Genomic DNA, 20322 nt, shown 5'->3' with positions numbered 1-20322 from the left:
TGAGGACCCGCCCCAATCCGACTCGACCTCATCTTTAAGTTTCATCCGCAAATAAGGTCACCTTCTGAGGTTCTAGGTAGACGTGTATTTTGAGGGGACGCTGCCCAACCCCATATGGCCCCCACTCACACTTACCCAGGTGTGAGTCCTGGTGCCATGTCCCTGCTTCAGGAAATGCTCACTAACCCCAGGCAAGATGGGGAGACTACCCCCGACTTTGAGATTGACGGAACGACAGAACGGTGGGTCCGAGGAGCACTCTTGGCAAGGACTCTTCTTTCTTCTGAGATGATGTCCTTCCTGGCTTTTTTTCATATTAAAAAGTATTTTTTTTTTAATGAGATGATGGTAGGATTTGGCAAGAAGGGTAGAGGGAATCGTTCGTTTGAAAATCATCCTTAACTGGCAACAGGAAATTCGTCTCTCATTTTTCTCTTTATTGTCTGTCCCTTGCCATCTTGTAGTTCACTGACCTGTGAAGCCCAGGCCTGGGAACCACTTTACGGAAGAATTTATTTGTCATCTGCCCCTCTCTACTTGATGAGAATTGCTTGAGAGTAGGAATGGAAGATTATTTGAAGAGACCTGAGCCCAAGCCAGCGGGGGTCAGGTCCGATGTCCCAGGTTCTCCGTGGAGGCCAGCCTGAGTCCGGAGGGCCGTTTCTCTAGGGAAGGCTCTCAGAAACCAGTCGTGAAGCACCCGAGCCTGCCACATGCTGCTACTGGCAACTTGGGCCGTGACGGGCCATCTGGTGAGAACGAGACCACAGTTACTAACTTGGTCATTTGTGCCCAAAAGTATTTTTCCTAAACAATTGACTTAGTCTTTTTTTTTTCCCTAAATATGGTTTTTTTTTTTTTTTTTCCCCAGAAGAACTTGTGGGTTATACAAATAACTCACCTGGGTCCCCGGTAGCTTTTGGAATGAAACTTCCTGCCTTTCTCCACACTGACGAGGCAGAAGGAAGAGCGAAGGAGTGAAGGACTGAATCAACCTGGCTGACAGGGTGCTGTGTCCCGGACTGGGAGGCCGCGGGTGTAAGTAAGGGGCTCGCGGAGAGCCAGGATCCATGACGGGGGTCTGCCTGGAGGAGGCATTGTACTACATCAGCCCCTTCCCCCTGAGAAGCCCCTTAAGAAGAGACTGGGCCTCCTGTTTTTCATCTTACCTTCGGCAGGTTGCTCTGTTTTAGAGGCTCACTGGGAAATGCTTAGCTGTAGTCCCAGGAGCAAGGTGTCTCTGGCCCGACTCCCACCCTGAAGGCACACTGATGCTTCTCTAAAACTCCAGACCATCCTTTTTATGAAAAGGGCCACTTAGAGACAACATAAATAAAGCACAAAAATGCAGAGCCCTAACAGAAGGTAGTTGCCCTGCCCAGGGATAATCACAGCTCAGTGTCCCGGGATGATTAGCCCAGGGTTCTTCTGCGCACTCGTTTTTATAAAAACACAATCATACTTTGCAACCTGACTTTCTTATCTTCGCTTAATACCATTTAGGGAACATCTTTTCCCTTATCAACTACTGAGTCTAACACTGTTTTGGTGACTCAGCGATATTTAATTGTGGAATATATCTTTATTTATTTCAGTAATTCCCTATGATTATATAGGACTATTTTATTTAAAAAATTTTTTTAATGTTTATTTTATTTTTGAGAAGAGAGAGACAGAGAGAGAGAGAGACAGAGACAGAGAATTCTAAGCAGGTTGTATGTTGCCAGCACAGAGCCTGATGTGGGGCTCAAACCCATGAACTGTGAGATCGTGACCTGAGCCAAAATCAAGAGTCAGACACTTAACTAACTGACCCCCCCAGAGGTGCCCCCATATATAAGACTATTTTAAATGATTATTTACTTTTTTTGAGAGAGAGAGCTCGTGAGCACGAGCAAGAGAGGGTCAGAGAGGAAGAGGGAGAGAATCCCAAACAGGATCTGCACTGTGGGGCTTGAACTCCCCAACTCTTGAGCTGAATCCAAGAGTCAGACACTTAACTGACTGAGCCACCCAGCCACCCCAAGACTATTTAAATGAGCTCTGTGAGATCACTCCTTTAAATTTTCGGTAAATTCTTGACCTTTGTATTTGGGGGTGTGTATATCTAGAGAGAGAGAGGCATACACACACATCAGCCAAAATTAAAAAAAAAAATTATAGTTTGGGGCCCCTGGGTGGCTCAACTAGTTGGTTGAGAGTCTGACTTCGGCTCAGGTCATGATCTCGAAGTTCATAAGTTTGAGTCCTGCATCAGGATCTGCCCTTACAGCTCAGAGCCCGGAGCCTGCTTCCGATTCTGTCTCTCTCTCTCTTTCTGCCCCTTCCCTGCTTGCACTCACACACACACACTCTCTCTCTGTGTCAAAAATAAATAAACATGAAACAATTAAAAAATATTAAAGTTTAGTCTTGCTTGGAGGTCCAGCACTATAAAAGCCTGCCGGTTATGGGTATCATTGCACATCCTTCCTGTATTTGTATCAAATAATTTGGTCATGTACTTGAACTGGATGAACCCTGGGGTCAACTGTTCCTTCTGGTCCCGCAATTTACCATCCAAACTGCAACCACCAGCAGTGGGCTCAAGACTATAGCGCCCGGTTCGCAACCAAGGTGGCTGACATTTGATATCTAAAATGGACTCATTGCTTGGGAACAAATCTAAGGACATTTATTAGATTCTCTCCATTTAGTCTGGAACTTGACTCTTTTTTAATATGCCCTTTACTGAAAAGGTTAGACACTAAGCATGCTTTGGAGATCCATCTCCTGAGGCTAGTGAATGAGGCTCCCGAGCCGTGGCCATCTTTGTTTTAAAACAGGGATGAGATGTTTTGTGAGCCAGTCATCGAAAGCGGATATGTTGATATCTGCACCAGCGTCCATCAGGGACAAATACCAGATCCACTTGTGATTTTTTTCCCTACTGTTGGCAAGCCATCACCAAAATCAAAATTGAGCTGAAGTGAATATATATATATATATATATATATATACATACACACACACACACATACACGCATACACATATATATGTGTATGTACATATATATATATTTGTTTTAAAATGATGTTCTAAAATCATAGCTGAAATGTATGGGCATAAGTCCCAGAGCACACTCCCTTCCACGACAGCACTGCTAGAGAGAAAATGTGTTTGCACTGGTAAGATTCGCTTTTAGGATTTCTGAATCTGCAGCTTGCAAGAGCCCATCCAGGAAGATGAACAGCTTTTAATCCAGTCTATCCCAGTAAGCAAATATATACCACTGCGTGTGGGGCGTATTGATATGGCCAACCTAGATAGAGGCCCCTGAATATACAAGGAAAAGCTTCTGTTTACATTCTTTGATACAGGGTTTAAGATAAGAGAGAATAAAGGAAATGAGCCAAGCCCTGCCTGCTTCCCTCTGAATCTCCCTAGACTCGTTCCTTTGTCAAATTAAATAATTTCATCTTTAACTTAAACGCTTTCATGGGGCTCAGTTCTTTTAAAATACAAACCGAAGCTGAGCCTTGCAAATCTGAGACTCCGGACGCAGTGAGAGTGCGGTGTTTGGATGCTGACTGCAGGGCAGCTTTGGGCCGGGGCCTCGAGCCTGAGGCGCGGTCACTGCTCGGACGTTTGACTCCACAGGCATCCGATGGCGCACTGGGAGACAAGGCTTTGCTGGTACATTCTCGTTGTCCCCAGTAAGCGTGGCCAGCCAATTGTCCTGTGTGCTTTTCCTACAAAGACAGGCAAGTGGGAAGGATGGAGGAGAGGCAGAAGAAGAGAGGCCACTACCTCACCTGGTGGGGTTTGGGGGACTCAGAGATCCTGCCAGGTGAGCCGGTGACCTCGAAGAGAGGCCTTTATAAGACACTGGGCAGCTGAGCCTGCGGAGGACATAGTCTCTGTGGTCGTGAGTTTCCATGCAGCTCACATGGGGGCAGGATGATCAGATCAAAACCAGCAAAGACGGAACCCAATGGCAAAGGGAATTTTACCACTAGACCAGCTTCTTGTTCCTGTTGTCTGGGTTAGCGGAAGTCCCTCTAGACACACTTCAGCCTCCACGGCCTAAAAGAAAAGAGAGAAGGAGACAAACCATAGGAGACTCTTAACTACAGAGAACAAACTGAGGGTTGCTGAAGGGCAGGAGGGTGGGGGATGGGCTAGGTGGGTGACAGGCGCTACGGAGGGCACTAGTTGGGATCAGCACTGGGTGTCGTATGTAAGTGATGAGTCCCTGGGTTCTGCTCCTGAGACCAATACTACACAGTATGTTACCTAACTTGGATTTAAACAAATAAATTTTAAAAAATAATAGAAAATGCGGAAGAGAAAGTATGAGTGCTTGGGTAACAGCCATCTCCCCTCTCCTCTGTGGATTTTGGAGAAGTCCGGTGAACTCTGGGTTTCTGAGCAGACGTCCATGGTGACCTGCTGCGTCCCGCCCTCTTCCACCCTCTTCCCCAGAAGACAGCTCCTCTGCCATCCGTCTGTCTCTCTTCTTCCCCTCAAAGGATGCACAAGCTGACAACATGTTAGTTCTCACAAGTGCTGAGCTCTGTCCTAAGCCTTTCTATCCAATTCCTTATGTCTTCCTCACAACAATTGATATGTTTATGCCTCTTTTATAAATGAGGTAAGTTCTAGAAGGGTCAACATTTACCCAGCTCTTTCCGTGGGAGCATCCAAAAGTCACACCGCAGAGCTCCGTGTGAACCAAGTGAGCGGTCTGGAACGTTCTGTGAGCAGTTCATCTGACTTATTATGTGGAGGTTCCCACACATCAAGCCTGGTGCCCGGAGCACCTGCCCCAGAACCTACCTGGGTCCCCAGGGCCCACCCCAACCGCCTATGACACCCCTGATTCTCACACTCTCTCCAGCCTGTGGGGTGGCCTGGGCTCCGAGCGTCCTGAGCAGACCCTCCAAGGGGTTGTCTGGAAGGCCTGCTTGGCTGAATGGTGATGCCTCAGATGACACCCATGGAATTTTCTGCAGGGTCGCTCTGGGAGTCGTTCCCACCCTTCCTACCCCTGACACTTGCTTTCCTCCTGTTAGCCAGCACTGTTTTGGGAGATTCCATTGAGAAATCCCTGCTTGTCATTCTATTGCACACGGTTTCCAAATTCAGGAGGAAGAGGAGGAGAAAGAGGGAAATGAAGCCATCCTTGCTCTAGAATTTAACTCTTCCCCTGATGTGGAAACCAAGCATGTCATTTATGCTGCAACCCTAGCCTGGCTTAGCTCACAAAACACCATCTATCAAAATTCCCAGCTCACGGAGTCACCGTGTCAGACTCAATTATAGAGTTAATTCCACTCTAACTGGAAACGGGGTTCTGGTTCATTTCCTCCAAAATCTCTGGGGATGCTTTTCATACAATTCCAGTGTGTCCAAGTTCAAGCCAGTTCAGTTCAAATCAATGGACACTTTCTGGCTCGTCTTCCGCGAATGTAGAAACACACACGCACACTGGCTCACCCCCACCCCACACTCATGCACGGGTGCACATGCACGCACTCACACACAGCGTCGCTTCCAACACTTGGTCAGCACAGCACGTCTTTAAGACGTCACGTTCTCATTCTCCCTGAAGATATATGTTTATTTCTCGGCGTTGGCTCTCACAAATCATTTTCGTAGCTTGCTACCTCCATTCTTGTTCTCATTGCAATAGTTACATTCAGATGAACAGGAAGTGACAAGAACAGAACACTGTGTCTTAAAAGAACTCACCACAGACTGTATTATGACATTGCTATCATCAGATCTTTTCCTGGGACTAGACCTCCGGCCAGTACTGATATGCAACCGAATTGTGGTTTTCACTCCTTATGCTCAGAGTATCATGGGCAGGGCATCATTAGAGACCCACTCAATGCGGGCAGGAAAATAAGCTTGCACGCAAATACAGGAAATGTGACTCCAATACTTCTATTCTTCTCATTCGTTAGCTTCAAGGTAATATTTGCAAAGTTTTCTGGTTTTCCCTCGACCAGATATCTTGGGTGAAATTGTATAAAATTATCACTTAAAGTTGTATTGAATTATCATTTTAGTAGCTGAAAATGGTTGAACATCATCAGTTTTGTATACCATCACTAAAGATAAGTTTACATGGTTGGAAATTTCATGTATAAGAAGAGTCTGACTCTTGACATTATTATAGGATTGTGACTACTAGTTTAAGACAAAGGGTAAACTTCAAAATGTATTGATTAATGCTCACTTCAGCTGTACATACACTAAAGTTAGAAAGATACAGAGAAGATTAGCGTAGCCCTGGCACCAAGATGTCATACAAATTTTTGAAGCGTTCCGTAAGATATTAGAAGCTATTTATTAACAAATTTAACTACAGTAATTTTCAGAAACAAGAATTTATAAATACCTGAGCTTTCTAAACAAAAGCCTGTGTTTAATGACAAACCTTTGGATGTGGTGCCGGTAAGCATGTACCTAAGTAGAAAAATAAAAAAGTACAGGATATAATTTGAGAAGATAGTCACATTTAGTGAAATGAAAGTATAGTTCATATTCTTATGTTCTGACGATATTAATAAAAAAATTGCAATGTGGTTGCGTAAGGCCAGCACAGGAAAAGCACTTTTGTAAATTACATATAGTGTTACCATCACAGACCCAGAAAAGTAGATTGAATAAGAACCCCAGAAGGGGCAGGTGCATATACCTATAACTGAATAGAAGAAATTATTAGTTTTGTCTCACAAAAAGATGAACTGTTTTGATTTTAGATGTAGCTCCAAACTCATGTGATTTTTTTTTTTTTAATGTTTTTTTATTTTTGAGAGACAGAGAGAGACAGAGCATGAGCAGGGGAGGGGCAGAGAGAGAGACATGCACACAAAATCCAAAGCAGTTTCCAGGCTCTGAGCTGTCAGCACAGAGCCTGATGTGGGACTCGAACTCATGAACCTTGAGATCGTGACCTGAGCTGAAGTCAGATGCTTAACTGAAAGAGCCCCCCAGGCGCCCCTAAACCTCATGTGAGTTTTATTTGTAACTGGGAATTCTAGAGCATTTCTTAGCTCTGCTTTCCAAATGGCTGGCTGTTCGTGAGGCCAGGTCATGAGGAAACACGCAGGGCTCAGAGCTGGCTATTTTGAGATGGACCAATTGGCTAGTGACCACACCCGAGGGGTCCCTTGGGTCAGAAGAATCCCGTGTCCCAGCTTTCAAGGATCGTGCTAAATAAACCCTACACCCTTCTTAGTCCTCATTCCATTTCTTTTCTTTCTTTTTTTAAATGTTTTATTTATTTCTAGGAGAGAGAGAGAGAGAGACAGCGTGAGCAGGGGAGGGTCAGAGGGAGAGGGAGTCACAGACTGAAACAGGCTCCAGGCTCCGAGCTGGCAGTCAGCACAGAGCCCGACACGGGGCTCGAACCCACGAACCACGAGATCATGACCTAAGCGAAAGTCGGACGCTCAACCGACTAAGCCACCCAGGCGCCCCAGTCCTCATTCCATTTCTGAGGAGAAAGGGGAATCTGTCGTTTAGCTGTCGTTTAGTATTTTTCCAGACACTGTGTTTGGGTTCCAGGGCGGGTGTGAACGGTCAAGAATGTGGACCTGGGGGTCTGACTCCCTGAGTCTGAGGCCGTTTTCAGAGGAGTGACCCTGGGTAGGTTACTTCCCTCGAGAGTCAGTTTCCACCTGGGTCCAGCCTGGATAACAGCACTCTCCTCACCACAGAGCCGATGCGGGGGTTAAGTCAGGAAAGGTCTCTCGCCTGTCCCTTGTGGCCGGTGTTTTCTGGGACAAGCCACGTGCCGTGGAATTACTTTCGGTGCTGGGATTTGTGACCCCGTATCTCAGGCCTTTGGCGAGAAGGAAGCACTTCATTTCCAGCTTGGAGAGCAAAGCCCGACGGACAGAAGTACAGTCGGAACAACAGCATTTCCCCCTAGTCTCACCTCTTCTTCCAGGGCGTCCCGCAGGATTTCCTGAATCGCGGTGGCTACTCTCACAGTAGTTCCCGAAGGCTGGGGCCTGAGGACCGCCCTACGCACTTCAGGACATGTACTAGCTCAGAGCCATCTTGCCCAGATACCTGAGCAGGAGCCTTTGCTGGAGGAGGCGTCCCTGATGGGACCTGAATGCCAGGGGTCATGGATCCCCCACAGCGCCGGAATCTCAGAGTGGAAGGGACATTCAGTGTTGTTATTCCAGGACTTTCAACTTGCAGGGGGTGGAAGTGAGACTGAGGCAGGAGGGGCAGACATGTGTGGCTACTGCGGGGTTTACCAGATGGCCTTGATCTCTGAGACATGGTGAGTGGTGACGAGCTCTTCAGACAGTGGGCCCTTGGAAGGGGAGGCAGCCACGTGGCCATGACCTGTCACGCTCAAGCCCTTGAATGTGGACGTTTCCTTAGCGAGAAAAGGGGAGGAGTATCTTCCCTCTTTGTGCAATTGATAAAATGAAAATAAATCCCCAGGACTTTGCAGAGTCTGCAACCACAGCCTCTGTTTCCCACTCTGGGGATTTGCCTCGGTCTCCTCCGTCTGACGGCTTGGGGTGGAGGGCATTCCTCTGCTCGCTCAGCCCCAGGGCCTATTTGCCTATTTTCCTTCCCGCTTCTGCCTTCTGAAGTGTCTGGCTTTCAGTCATCCAGAATGCCGGCTGAGTGCAGCGCGATCTTTCTGTCCGAGGCACACGCAAGTTCTTTCTGATCTGCTGTCACAAAGCACCCGACACCCAGACTGGTCCCCGAGCCTCGGTAATTTGGGTTGACTCTAGGTTAATGCCTTCCCGGTGCTCCGATCTGGAAGGCATCCAGCGGAGGAAACCTGCTACCCGTGTGAGGAGCAGATGTTCAAAGATGTTTTTTAACTTCTCCTCTTATAAATACTTTAAGGGAAGTATTCATTTCATACCTCTTGGTTGTTTTTTTTTTTTAACCTTCCTCTGGGGAGATTAAAAATGAACCCTTTATTTGCTCAGTCTCTGAATTAGCTGTTATTGTGTATTTAGAGCTCCACTTGCCTGTCCACAATGCCCTTGGAAAAGTCTTCCATTCTTCTCCCTTTACTTAAAAAAATGTTTATTTATTTGTTTTGGGGGGAGTGAGCAGAGGGACAGAATCCAAAGGAGGATCTGAGCTGTCAGCACAGAGCCTGACGCGGGGCTCAATCCCACAAACCATGAGATCATGACCTGAGCTGAAGTCGGATGCTTAACTGACTGAGCCACCCAGGCGCCCCCTTCTTCCTTTACTTTTGTTATCATTATCTGTGTCAGAAACATTTGTGCAGGTTCCAAAACTTAGCTTGGATGAAATTACCAAAATGAGGAAAGTGTGCTGATGTTTATCTGTATTTATGTAAAAGAGGTTTTTTTTTTTTTGGTTGTTGGTGCAAGTTCTTAGATGTTTATTGAATAAATGAGTGGGTGACTCATAACCACATTGGTACCGGGTTTGGAAACAGACTTAATTTTATGTTTTGAATGCTTATATCAAATATCTATCAGCTGAGGGTTTTTCTTTAAATTAACTTTCTTTTTAAATCTTGGAGTAATTTTAGAATTTGAGAACAATTGCATGGATAGTACAGAGAGCCTGCGCATGTTCACATTCTAAGTAACCATAGTACGTTTGCGAAGACCCTGAAATTAACATGATGGTGTTACTTCTAACATAACTGTGTAGACTTTGTTCAGATTTCTCCTGGTTTTCAGTTAATGTTCCTTTTCTGTCCGGGATCCAGTGCAGGAGACCACGTGGCATTTAGAACACGTTGCTTCTTTTTTTCTCATAAAATTAAAAGAGCAGAAGTTGCCTGTAACAGGTAACAGTTGATGAACGTTGTCAGGAGTAGGCAGGATTATTCTGCAAAGGGCCCAATTTACAGCAGATCTCACAGGATTTGTGTCCTGTTGCTGCGGGTTGTGTCATCATTGTTGTACAAAAGCAGCAACAGACAATAAGTAAACAAATGGGCAATAGTACTATTTCAATAATACTTTTATTTGTAGAAACGTGATTGGGCCATATCTGAGCCTTAGGCAAGAGTTTGCCAACCTCTGATTTTACAGAGCTGTGGTTCAACATCAAACGTGGTGTAACAGCACTAAAATCTACCTTCTCTCATTGCTACCAGAGCTTTTAGGGCCTCTGTGTGCCCTGGGGGCAGGCAGGCTCTGTGCTGAGGTGCGGGCCTCTAAATGGGCCCCGCCTGCTGTCTACACAGGAGGTGACAGAGTGGTCTTGACTGGAGAGTTTTCTGTCTACTTTTATCTACACTGGAAACTCTCATCCATGATCCTAATAGAATGATCATCATCGACATTTAAACGGCAAATTTAGGATTATTGTCATGTGATAAGGCTGTGAGCTAATCATACCTGTTCTGGGGGCGGGGCACTTTTGAACAACTGTCTGGTAAATCTAGCTAATTGATTCCTTTTTTTTTTTTTGTGAGATTCATTCACCTTTCACACAGTCAGAGGTTACTTCTCTGGCAATTGTGCTGTTTATTCTGAGTTATTAATTTTTTAAAAAAATACAGATATTAGGGGCACCTGGGTGGCTCAGTCAGTAGAACGTCCAACTAATGGTTTCGGCTCAGGTCATGATCTCATGGTTCATGGGTTCAAGCCCCGTAATGAACCCTCCCTCCCCCACTGATGGCGTTGAACCTGCTTGAGATTCTCTCTGTCCCTCTCTCTCTGCCCCTCCTCCACTCATGCTTGCTCTCTCCCCCTCTCTCAAAATAAATAGACAAACTTTAACAAAATACAGATTTTACCTTTTAGAGCAGTTTTAGGCTAACAGAAACACTGAGCAGAAGGCACAAACAGTTCCCAGATACTTTGTGTCCTCACAAACGTACAGATTGCCTCAACCTGTTGGATAGTTTTATGTGTCAACTTGCCTGGGCCACAGAGTGTCCAGATATTTGGTCAAATGTCATTTTGGGGATATCTGTGAGGGTGTTTGAGGATGATATTGACAATTAAATCAGTACACTGAATAATGTGATTGTCCTACAGAATGTGTGGGCCTCATCCAATCAGTCAAAGGGTTGTCTGGGACAAAGGCTAACCTTCTCCCCAGTAGGAAAGAATCCCTTTTGCCTGACTGCTTTTGAACAGGGATACTGGATTTTCCCGGGTCTCAAGTGTGCCGTCCTTTGGATTGGAATTTATGGCGCCTGCTCTCTTGGGCTTGTAGACTGAAGACCCTGTGATCTGTCAACGTGTGTATTCATGCGAGCCAATTCCTTAAAATAAAGCTATCTGTACATTTGTATCTGAATCTGTATCTGGGTCTGTATCTGTATCTACACACATTCTTTGGGTCTCTATTGGTCTTGTTTCTCTGGGGAATGCTGACGAAGTACACTTGCCATCAGCATCCTCCACCAGAATGATTAATTTGTTACATTTAATGAACCTGCATTGACCCATCATAATCATCCGAAGTCCATACTTTACATGAGGGGGTCAGTCTTGGTGTTGCACATGGATGGGTTTGGACAAATGCATGACATGTCTCCATCATTATAGTATCAGACAGAGTAGTTTCACGGCCCTAAAAATCCTCTGGGCTCCACCTTTTCATCTCTACTCCTCACTCCCCAATCGCTAGCAACCATTGATCTCTACTATCTCTGCCTTGTTCCAGAATGCCAGACCATAGTTGCAATCTTATAGGATACAGCCTTTCCAAATTGCCTTCTTTTGCTGAATAATACACACTCAAGCTTCCTTCCTGTCATTTTGTGTCTTTATAGAGCACTTTTTTTTTTTTTTTTTAAAGAACTGAATAATAGTCCATTGTCTGGATGCACCACAGTTTATTTGTCCACTCGTCTACTGAAGGACACCTTGGTTGCTTCCAAATTTGGGCACTTAGGAATAAAGCTGCTGTAAACCTCTGTGTGTAGGGTGTTGCATGAACGGAACTTTTCATCTCATCTGGGTAAATACCAAGGAGTGTGATTACTGGCTCATGTGGTAAGAGTATGTTTAGCTTTATAAGAAACTGTGAAACCACCTCCCAAAGCGGCTGTGCCATTGTGCATTCCCACCAGCCATGGACAGACTTCCTGCGGCTCCACCTCCTCCCAGCATCTGGTGACGTCAGCGTTCTGGACTTGGGCCATTCTCCTAGGCATGCAGTGGTTTCGCCTTGTTTTAATTCACAATCCCCTGACGATGTATGACGTTGAACACCTTTCCGTATGCTTATTTGTTCCCTGGATATCTTCGGCGAGGTGTTGGTTCAGGTCTTTTGCCTCTTTGTTAAGTTGGGCGGTTCATTTTCTTACTGAGTTTTAAGAGTTCTTCTCATATTTTGGATACCCGTCCTTTGTCAGACGTGTCTTTTGCAAATATCTCCTCCCGATCTGCCATGGCTTGTCTTAGCCTCTTGATAGAGCTTCTACAGAGTAGAAAACTTTAACTTTAATGAAGTCCAGCTTGTCCACTATTTCTTTCAAGGATCGTGCTTTTGATGTTGTGTCTAAGCGGTCCTCAGCAAATCCAAATCATCTGGAGGTGCACCTATGTCAGCTTCTGGGAACTTTACAGCTTTCCCTTTTACCTTTAGTACTATGCTCTATTGAGAGTTAAGTTTTGTGAAGGGTATAAAGTAAGTGTCTAGATTCTTTTTTTTTTTTTTTTTGCCTGTGCATGTCAAGTTGTTCCTGTGCTGTTTGCTGAAAAGACTACCCTGTTTTGACTGATTTGCCTTTTCTTCTTTGTCAGAGATCATTTGGCTCCATTTATGACGGTCTCCTTCTGGGGTCTCTCTTGGTCCCATTGATCTTTTTGTTTATTCTGTCACCAATACCAGACTGTCTTGATTCCTGTGAAACTACAAGTCTTGAAGTTAGTGTCAGCCTTCCAACTTTTCTTCTTAATATTGTGTTGGTTAGTCTGAGTTTGTTCCTCTTTGAAATTTTACACGTTTTTGAGATACAGATTCCTTTTTTTTTTTGAGATATGGATTCCTTAAGCCTTTCTATATTTTTTTTGTGACAAATTAAGATACATATGGCTTTTAATTAAGATTTTATATATGAATTCTTTGAAAATCTTTACTTATAGGTCTTCAGTCTTCCCTCTATTTGGACACTCTGACATCAGCTAGCCCTTGATTTTGTTTCATGTTTCCTATCAGTGTGATCATGTGCACAATGTTGGTTTTTGTTTTTTAAATTGTTTTTCCTGTAAGTTTTTAATGCTCCAGTTATCATCTGTAGAAGTCACAGTTTGGGGATTAGATATTCCTCTACATAGCTGAAGAAAATCAATTTCCCAGAGTTGCAAGGTGTGGTTTTTGGCATATTTGGTAAAAAAAAAAAAAAGGAATAAAAAAGAATTTCTAAGAACATTTCCCTACCTGTGAATAATCTGATTTTATTTCCTGCTTGGCTTGTCTGAAGAGCACTGATCTTCCTGGGAATATCTCCAGGTTTCATGAGACCCTGAGAGAATTGCGGTTTATGGGCAGAGCTAAAAAGAGTTGATATTACAGAAGAAGGAACTGACAGCTTTGCCTTGTGACTAAAGACGGCCTGCTTTCTCCATCCCTTGACTCATCCGTGAAGTTTTTTGGGTCCAGGAATGTGATTTGGGAAAGCCTTAAAAAGGGCATCACTAATGGTTCAACGCATGCTCCTCTGGATGAATGTTTGATAGAGAGAATGACACAATTGTTAATAGAAACAAAACTGGAAATTGTCCATTTGGGACTGATGTTTACTCTTAAGCCCATGGCTTTAGTCTTTATTTTTAGTTTTGAATACTTTGGGAACATCCTAGCAGTTATGGATTGGGTCCCTCGAAAAAGAGTTACACGAAATTTTTGTATGTTTTGTAAGGGATTCAAAGAGTCTGTGCCTCAGAACGAAAACCTGTGGTTTAAGATTCTCCCGTGGAACTTACATTTTGAAGGCACACGTCATATGTGCTATATAAGTTCATCTGAGTCCTATTTCACGGATGAATCCTTTGCTGATCATGACCGTTTTGTTTCAATGCTATAAACAAAGAGTGAGCAAACTGTGGTTTGTGGCCCTCATATGACCAGCCGACAGCTTCTGTAAATAAAGTTTTATTAGAACACTGCCACAACCATTTGTTGATGCGTTGTTTGTGGCTGCTTTCAAACTACAAAAGCCAAGTGGAGTGGAGGGAGAGACTGGCCCGCAAAACTGAAAATTTCATTTATTATTTGGACCCATTCAGAAGAAGGTGGCTACAGAAATGCCATTTGGGAAAGTGGAATTTATGGCCTTATATTTAATACGTGTCAACGATTAACCGTATTTGAGACATTCTCTGAATCACATGATCCTGGCATTCATGTAGCAGGGCCCTCCATGGGCCTTCCCTGTTACCTCGGGATATGGTCCAAGCCTCCAAGCAGAGGACGATTGTCACCCCCGGGGTGGAAACAAGGCCCTCCCCCCAAGCCTACCCCTGCAACCTCATCCCCGCACCACGGGAGACCTGGCATTGCACAGGCCAGCCTTGCCTGGCTGGTTCGTTCCACACTTTCTGCTCTTGAGCGCGCTGGTAAGAAAATGAGGGTATGAAACTCCAAAGGTCACCGTTTATTTCCTATTGATGAGGCGTAATGTTCGCTTGCCCCTCCCCCCCCAAGCAGCGGCAGTGAGAACACAGAAAGTATAGATCTTCGTGCCCAACTCTTGCTTTTTGCCAGCACAGCCTCTTCTATTTCTCGTAAAAAAAAAAAAAAGTTACAAATTGTCAGGCCTTGAGGTCACTAGGGATAACACAGGGGGTTGGGGCTTCATCTGCTCCTTCGTCCCCCAGCAAGCGCTGCGGGTCACCTTCCCACTGACCGGTGTGACCACCAGCAGAAAAGAGAGCGAGGCTGCTGCTGAAGGCAGGGCCTCTGGGGGACAGGGTCCCCCCTGCGCTGGCCTTCGAGGGTTCGGTCCATGCTCTTTCTTCTGACCGAGGGCCAGGAGGGGCGGCCCTGATCGCTGGGTTTGCGCCAATCCATGAAGGAAGGAAAGCCCGCTCTTAGAACAGTCGTGTGAGATCCGCTCATCTTCCTGGAGAGTAAATACAATCGATGATCGGGGCCTAAAGAAGCCAATTTGGCACATGGGCCAGGCTGCGTCCCCATGATGGGAGAGGCCTGGAAAGGTGAGACAGTCCAGGTCCAGAGCCCCCTTCATGGCGGGGAGCGTCTGAGGGCGTGTGTCCCCCACTCCCCCAGGGAGCAGACCCAATGCGGAGGAAGGCCGACTGCACCTGCTGGGATGCGTATACCTGCCTGGGTGCGTATACCTGCCTGGGCGCGTGCACCTGCCTGGGTGCGTATACCTGCCTGGGCGCGTATACCTGCCTGGGCGCGTGCACCTGCCTGGGCGCGTGCACCTGCCTGGGCGCGTGCACCTGCCTGGGAGCCTGCACCTGCCTGGGAGCGTGCACCTGCCTGGGCGCGTGCACCTGCCTGGGCACGTGCACCTGCCTGGGCGCCTGCACCTGCCTGGGCGCGTGCACCTGCCTGGGTGCGTATACCTGCCTGGGCGTGTGCACCTGCCTGGGAGCCTGCACCTGCCTGGGAGTGTGCACCTGCCTGGGCGCGTGCACCTGCCTGGGCACGTTCACTTGCCTGGGCGCGTATACCTGCCTGGGCGCGTGCACCTGCCTGAGAGCGTGCACCTGCACGGGGCGCGTGCTGGGAAGGGCTGTCTTGGGGCAGGGAAGGGTGGGAAACTCAAGGCTGAGCCTTTCTCCAGCCCTGCGGGGCGCGTGAGCCTCATGCAAGGGGAGCTTCGAGGGCTGGGTCTGGCCCGCGCAAGAGGCTGTGGGCTCTGATTAACGCTCCGAGGCCGCGCCTGTACCTGTTACCGGACATATGCTTGTCGCTACAGCCATCTGCCGGACTGGCATCTGGCCCACTGGCGCACGCTGGTGCCAAATGCCGACTTGAGAGGCATGCACCGAAGGTAGGCTTCGCCGGGCCGGCTGGCGGCTGGCGTCCTCCGGGGGAAGCAGCCAAGTGGGACCTGCTTCCTCCTGCAGAAGGCCAGGCCCCTCCTCGTGGTGCTGGAGCTCAGGCACCTCAGCCTGCTGTTCCTGATAGAAAATGATGTGTATTCTCTTTACTACTCTTAACCCTGAAGACGTTTGAATAGTCTCCCAACGCCCCGGGCAGCGCGTGCCCTTCCCACCTACCATGCGGACTCCTGGCGGCACTTGTCACCTGGCCTCCATTCAACATCACACTTCCTGCCCTGTCGCCTCCCTCGCTCAGTCCCTGGTGACCTCAAAGGGAAACGCGGAGGCCAGCACCTCTCAAACCGTCCAGTCGTCCGTGGAAAGAAACTGTCATTTCTACACTCAGGGCAGCGCACACGCGTCTCAGAGTTCTAGGGTCAGGATGGCCATATAGTAAGAGATCGCAGAAAGGATTTTTACCGCTCCTTCTCCAGGCATCTCTTCTTAAAAACAGGGCGGGAGAGTCATGGGCTTCCCGGAAATGTGTTCTCAGCAGCGCGATGTCCCTATCAGGAGGTGAACGCAGCTCCTTGGCGGGCCCCAAGCCCTTGGCGGGGACAGCTGTCTGTGCGCCTTCAAATGGCTGCCGGACTCACGGGTCTATGGTATGTCTGGGACATAAAAATTTTATGGGAAGAGATTAAGAAAGAAATGTCTGAAAGACTCTGAAAGGGGCAGTGATAGGAAACGTCTGAGGGTCACTGATGCAGGGGGTGGCCACTCGAGAGGCTGTGGTGACGTCACAATGGACTGAGCAGGAGACAAAGATGGTAGCGGCTTACATAGGCGAGCTCCTCCCCTCTGGCTCTGAGCCCGCTGCCTGACGAGACAGACCCCGGTCTACTTCCAAGGAGATGACATTCCAGTTGGAAAAAGGAGAGAAAATAACAAGTCAAATATCAGTTAAAAACCAGAAGGACCCACTTAAATAGGTGACGGGGACATCTTCTCTGAGGAAGGGCCATTTCAGTCAACACCTGAGCAATGAGAAGGAGCCAGCACCCCAGACGGAGGAGGCTGCAAACATGCTGAAGGGGACAGTGGCAGTGAGGACTGAGAGGGGCCCAGTGCACCCCAGGACGGTGAGGAGGGTTTGCATGCGACTCTGAGACTGTGGGGGAGGGGGAGCTCTGCTGTTTGCACACTTTCCTAGGAACACGTGTGCCTCTGGAACCTGAGAATGTGGCCTTATTTGGAGATAGGGTCACTGCAGAGGTCATCAGGGTAAGACCAGGTGGGTGAGGATGGGCCCTGGCCAGTGACTGGCCTCCTGTAAGAAGCAGGAACACCACACACACACACACACACACACACACACACACTCGGAAGGGAAGCAGCCATGGGAGGATGGAGGGGGCTCCGAGTGCCACACACCGGGACACCCAGGGCTCCCTGCCACCACCAGACTCGGGAGGAGGCGGGAGGGCATGGCTCTGCTGACACCGTGACTTTGGACTTCCAGCCCAGGGGACCACGCGAGAATACTGTGTGGCTGGCAGGCAGCCCAGGAAAAGAAGGGCCCTGCCAGCAGCTCGGCCGGGCCGGGCGCCACGGGGAAGAGTTTGAGTTTCAGTCAACAGGCAGAGGGGAGCAGGTAGGATCTGCAGGTAGCGCGGTCCTGTAACGGGGTTTCCATTTAAAAAGGTGTCTACGCTCGGTGGCGGCTCCGAGGACAGCAGGGGCGTGGTGGCTGTAGAGGTTCCAGCGGGGCCCAGGGGTGCTGTCCAGGGGCCACGGAGGGGTGGGTGGGCCAGAGATGGGGACAGCCCAACATGAAGCTGGTGGCGGGAAGGTGGTAGCAGTGGAGAGAGGGGTGGGGGTGGGGCTGGACTGCAGGGGTAGCGCTGGCCTCGGCCCCGGGTCCCGCAGAAGGTGGCGCTGACCTTGACCCCAGGTCCCTCAGGTCCTGAGAACGTCCGTGCGTCCCTCCATCACTGCCGGAGCCAGACCTACTCTTGCTCATTATTACTTCTGTGGACCCCGGGTCCCCGCCCCACCAGCCCCCTCACTCCCGGGGGAGCTTTCCAGGTGGGGCTTGCTCCTTTCTTCCCTGACATTTCACGTAACACAGTTGATTTAATTTTATTTCCTGTTTGGTGTCTTACAGTTCTCATAGTGCCTCAAGGAACTTGGGCAACATTACCAGATGCCTGTTTTGGGGGGATTTGAAGGATCCACTCGCTGCACCCCAACACCCGCTTCCCTGTGCGTCAGTCCCATCCCAGGATGAGGCCTGACCAGGGACCCTCCCGTGCTCAGGCTGACGGCTACCCACATGTTTCAACTCTCATCACAATTGATATTCTTCCGTGTGGAGGCAACAAAGAAAATATATAGTTCCCGATACATTGATTTTCTCCAGAAATTTATTGATGATATAAAAGGAAGTCAAGCAAAACATGTTACCTTTACAGTTATTTTAAATATCTTTGTGAAATCGTCCTCTTCAAAAAGATGGGAACGTTTGAGGGCTGAGGCATTCCGTGAGGTGCGGGGTCTCAGTTCCCATGCTGGGTGACACAGAAGCCATCACAGGACACCTGTACTCTGGAGGCAGTCATTTTCCACGTAGAGCAAAACCTGGAAATGCCAGAGGATTAAGGGTCTTCTCATTTTCTGACCTGGAAGGGCTGATCAGACTCATTTACAGCGACTTGAGTTGGATTCGCTGACGTGTAAACAGCTGTTGCCTAATCAACACCACTGGATCCCAAGAGGCAAACAGAGAAAACTACTGTTTTGGTGCTTGTGGGAACCTATCACATGATTTGAATTCGTTGCTCTGATTGTACAGTCAGCTGTGAAAGCCCCTGACGCGGACACGCGGGTGGGCGTGTGGGGGGAGGGGCGTGGGCACATAACAACCACATTCTTGTTTCCACACGACGTCGCTTTGCGGGTTTCTCCCCCAGACTAGCTCATGTGGACAAATGATGTCCCCAGTGTGCAAAACCTGAGTTTGCAAAGACCCCGAAACTAACAAAAATGAATGGTTGGAGGAGAAAGAAAGCCTAAATCAATTCAACAAAGTGAAGAGGTGACAAAAAAGGACCAGTGATGTGAAAAATGTGAATTTTTCAATGTGAACATGAATTTCAGTGTCAACGTGAGAAATAATGACATGGGAGAGAAATGTGGGGTCTCAGCCCCTCCCCCCCCGCCTTGGTCACACCATGTCCTTTCTGAGCATGACCTGTGCTCTGGACACAGGAGGCTGAAATGCAGCCAACTGTACCCTGCCTTGTCTCTGCCTCTGAACGGCACCGACTTTTTTGTTTATGATGGAAATCAGTATGTGAAAAGAAATCAACCTGCCAATATGTTCTTGTTTTTCTCCACCAGCAAGGAGCTCTGCAGATTTTGAAAAGCCAAAAGGAACACGGGCTGCCTCTTATAAGTAAATCCCCCCAGGAAGCCTCACCTCTGGAAGTCATGCTTTCTTGAGGGACATCCAAGCTACTTGGCTTGTCTGACCTTGCAGGGGCTTGAAAGCAAGCCCGTGGGATGGGGTGCCCTTCCTGAGGTGCCTTGGAAGCCACGCTGCGGAGAGCGGGTCGGGCAGGCTCACGGGGTGGGGAGGAAAGTAAACCCCAGCACACTAGGGAGGTCCTTCTGCAAAAAGGGGCTGCCTGTCCGCAGAGACCAGGCACCTTCCTAGACTCTTTCACCGAGCGCCGTGACTGCCGCCTGGCTTACCTACGCAAGTCTGCCAGTCCACAATTACCCAGTCCCCCGGGAGTTTGGGGGGCAGAAGCATGACAGGGTACTCTAACTCCCACAAGCATTTTATTTTACTTTTTTAAATGTAGCCTTCATCTGTCTTCTGCCTATGATTCCCTCTCATCCTGTGCCCCGTTCTACCCTGGCCTTCTCATCTTGAAGGAAGGAAAAATAAATTTACATCAATCTTAGGATATTCTTGCCAGACCTACTCGATTCGATTGTTCAAAGCTCTTGGATTTGTGTATAAATATATATCTCTTTCATAAAAAGCAAAGCCCAAAACCTCAAGCAATTTGAAACACACAGTTAAATGAGTGACAATATTTATCTTTTGGAAACGGCCTTTAAATAAAGACTCAGAGGAAAAACAAAAGAAAAATAATCATTTGGTATATTTCCCCAACATATTGGCTTTTTAATTGTCAGTGTATGCATTCTAGCTTCCGCCAAGAAATCTGCATCCGCGCTTATTACTAAAGATTGAGCGTCACCAGGAAATTCTGTTACTATGGCAAACACTTTTATGAGAAGAGTAATGAAATGAGTGTAACTCACAAAATGCACGGCTAAAACCCGAAGCCAGGAAAACGG

General features: G+C 47.7%; 1 long non-coding RNA gene and 1 other non-coding gene across 2 annotated transcripts; both read left to right on the top strand.

Moving 5' to 3' along the window:
• The first annotated feature begins 6221 nt into the window (after positions 1 to 6221).
• Positions 6222 to 6326, top strand: LOC144223320 (U6 spliceosomal RNA). Its single transcript, XR_013332666.1, has one exon. It is a non-coding gene; the product is annotated as a U6 spliceosomal RNA (small nuclear RNA).
• A 10491-nt stretch (positions 6327 to 16817) lies between these two features.
• Positions 16818 to 19920, top strand: LOC144223285 (uncharacterized). Its single transcript, XR_013332652.1, has 3 exons — positions 16818 to 17090; positions 17471 to 17602; positions 18116 to 19920. It is a non-coding gene; the product is annotated as an uncharacterized LOC144223285 (long non-coding RNA).
• Positions 19921 to 20322: the final 402 nt, after the last annotated feature.

The sequence above is a fragment of the Crocuta crocuta genome, unplaced genomic scaffold (assembly GCF_008692635.1).
Source record: "Crocuta crocuta isolate KB4526 unplaced genomic scaffold, BGI_CrCroc_1.0 scaffold31, whole genome shotgun sequence".
Lineage (NCBI taxonomy): Eukaryota > Metazoa > Chordata > Mammalia > Carnivora > Hyaenidae > Crocuta > Crocuta crocuta.
This window is presented reverse-complemented; position numbering and strand designations above follow the sequence as displayed.